Below are 2,907 nucleotides of genomic sequence, written 5' to 3'. Positions count from 1 at the left end.
TAGTTTATCCTGCAAATACTATACTGTGAACTTTACTTTCATTATTTTTACGTTCTTGCACATTGTGTGCATTTTGTATTTTTTTTTGCACATTCAAACTTCCTATAAATGCATAAAAATTCGGAGTCTAGTGATGTCTTGATAATTTGTTCTATTTTTGTCTAATCTAATGATCTGATGTCTTATTTCTAACGAAACGGAATAATTAGCGTAAAGTACATAAATAATACAAAATTTATGGTCATTTTATGGTGTCCTTATAATTTTTATTGTCGTCTAATTTAGATGAGGTTTGACCTGTGACCTTCTGCAACGTTCCTGAAGAACTATTACTTGCAAAGGACCAAGCCTGGACGATTTCTCAGGACAGGTATATTAAATTTGATCGCCGTTATTTGTAAAAATCATTCTTTCTACCAGTCCCAAAGCATTTCAACGTACGTCATGAAATGCGACTTCTTATCTCTGATGAGGTCTACCTGGTGTGAATGTAGAAATGTCGAGGTGGTCCAAAGAATTATTCCAGGCACGGAAGTTCTTGGGAGAAACGCGACTTATTGGATTTACAAATGAGACGATGCGTCGGGTGCTGCTGTATTTATCGCCGGATTGATGGTACTTTATTCCTTTGAATATAAATGTTTCAAGTAATATCAGAAGAAGCGAATTTAATTTCTTGCAATATTCATGGCTTCCGAATCGTTTACGTGTTTGATTTCAAATTGTTAACGTTTAGAAATCGGATGATCAACCAAGAGATAGCTGTAACGATACGCGTAGTGTGTCTGACATACATTGTCTCAATCTCCTTCAGCCCATTGCACGGGGAAACGCATGGGATTTGTGTTTCTTTTTAATTATTTAACCATGTTCCAGGACCCCAATCGTTCTGAAACTTTTATATGTGTCACCTAAATAACCGATCATCATTGCTGATTTTTTTTGGTAGGTGTCACTCACAGGGTTGTTTGCAATTACCACCCGAAAAAAATAAATTATTTATTTTCTGCCCTCAATAATTCAAAAAATACCTTGAGAAAAATATATGAGATGCAGTTTATAAGTACGAATATTTTCGTTTTTGCAGAATTTAAATATCTGAAATAGTAACCGAGAAAAAAAATAATAAAGTTAAGGAAAAATGGTCGAAAATGGCCGATTGCCTATCCTTATCCTGCTACACCTTTTCATTCAGTTTCAGGAATATAAAGACATCTTGAACCAAGGAAGCCTAAAATTAAATCTAAAATTAAATTTCATTCAGTTTCAGGAATATAAACAGATTCTGAACCAAAATCTTAAATCTAAAATAAAGTTTCATTCAGTTCCTGATCAACATCGTTTTACAATTTTTATTAAAAATAAATTTCAGTCATTTTAGTGTTCTACAGATTACAAACCAAATTGATTCCTGTTTAGAGTGATGTTTAATTCAAGGAGCCCGCGAAGGAGCCATGTTTCCTAAGAGCCGCGCTTTATCGATACAACATGAAGTCATCAATGCCCCAAACACACAGCGTGCAACGTATCATTACGGCGCCTCGCTTCTGGCGGAACGTTTTACGTCGTTCTAGCCCAAGGAACGCGTAGAAAATGTGGAAAATTGTTATCCTGATAGTCCACGACGTAACGTGTCGTTTTATACATAACGTAATTACGAGGTAACTAGAAATTGCAACAACTTTAAGCCTCGACTGGCTATAATCTTTCCAACCTCGCTTTTCAGCTCCTGTGAACTTCCTGAAGTTTATTATAGAAGTGAATCGCTTTCATCTACGATAAAATTGTTTCAACAATGTCAACTGAATTATGTACCTTCCTACGGCAATGTACAGTTTGAGGATGTGCGAGAGGATTTGGTGTCCTCTTAAATTGAAGTATGAGGAAGTAGTAGAGATAAATTATTATAATAGCATCTGATTAACACTAGGTTCACGGAACACGGTCACTTTGACTCATTTCAAATTTTGACAAGGTTTTATAGAAACCGTTTATATTGTTTACCAAGTATTCATGCTGAATGTTACCAGCATTTTAATTTTAGTAAATGAAGTTTATTTATTAACACGTTGATTGCTATGCTAATACTCACGAAAATTTTTATTGTGACTAAATTTTGTTTGGGAAGTATTGCAGACTATATAATCAAACATTTATTGTGGTATTTATTTGGTAATTTTATTAAAATTCAAATATTTCATTTTCTTTTATATTAAACTTTCAAAGTTATTTTTGTTAGTTCCCACAAGTACACAATTAAAAATATATCGTTGTACTTATTTGAAGTTGAAGTGTATGAAGTTGAAGTATTTCATTTAAATTCATTTTCTTTGACAGTCAACTTTCAAAATTATTTTTCTTATTTCCCACAACTACAGAATTAAAAATATATCGTTGTACTTATTTGAAGTTGAAGTGTATGAAGTTGAATATGAAGTATTTCATTTAAATTCATATTCTTTGACAATTAACTTTCAAAATGATCTTTTCTTTAAGATCACAGCAATTTTGTGGAGGGCGTAGCGTAGTCGGTTCACCTATCTTTCTTACACCGTGTACGAAAACGATCGAATCCGCACGGATAATCCCAATGTTGTACATCCAAGGCGGATCCTTTTCAGCAACGACACCGGATGAGCGCGAGCAAATACTGCTAGGCCCATAATCCCAGGATAATTCCCGACGTTTCGCATTACGGCCGTGGTATTCGCTACAGATGTAAATACCCCTGGGCCCTAGGTGCCCCGGGGCTATTAAATATACGCTCCCCCGGTACTCGACAAATTGCTCGCATGAACCAGAATAATTAGCATCGCCAGCCTCCGGTGGTGGCTCCCCAGCCTGGAACAACGACTCGCGGCGAACTGAAACGCTCAGGAATGCCCAGAAGAGAGGTCTCCCTTTCCC

General features: G+C 35.7%; 1 long non-coding RNA gene across 1 annotated transcript; it reads left to right on the top strand.

Annotated features, from left to right (window-relative positions):
* The first annotated feature begins 299 nt into the window (after positions 1–299).
* Positions 300–2,063, top strand: LOC128878354 (uncharacterized). Its single transcript, XR_008457394.1, has 3 exons — positions 300–370; positions 1,420–1,661; positions 1,727–2,063. It is a non-coding gene; the product is annotated as an uncharacterized LOC128878354 (long non-coding RNA).
* Positions 2,064–2,907: the final 844 nt, after the last annotated feature.

The sequence above is a fragment of the Hylaeus volcanicus genome, chromosome 6, assembly GCF_026283585.1.
Source record: "Hylaeus volcanicus isolate JK05 chromosome 6, UHH_iyHylVolc1.0_haploid, whole genome shotgun sequence".
NCBI lineage: Eukaryota > Metazoa > Arthropoda > Insecta > Hymenoptera > Colletidae > Hylaeus > Hylaeus volcanicus.
This window is presented reverse-complemented; position numbering and strand designations above follow the sequence as displayed.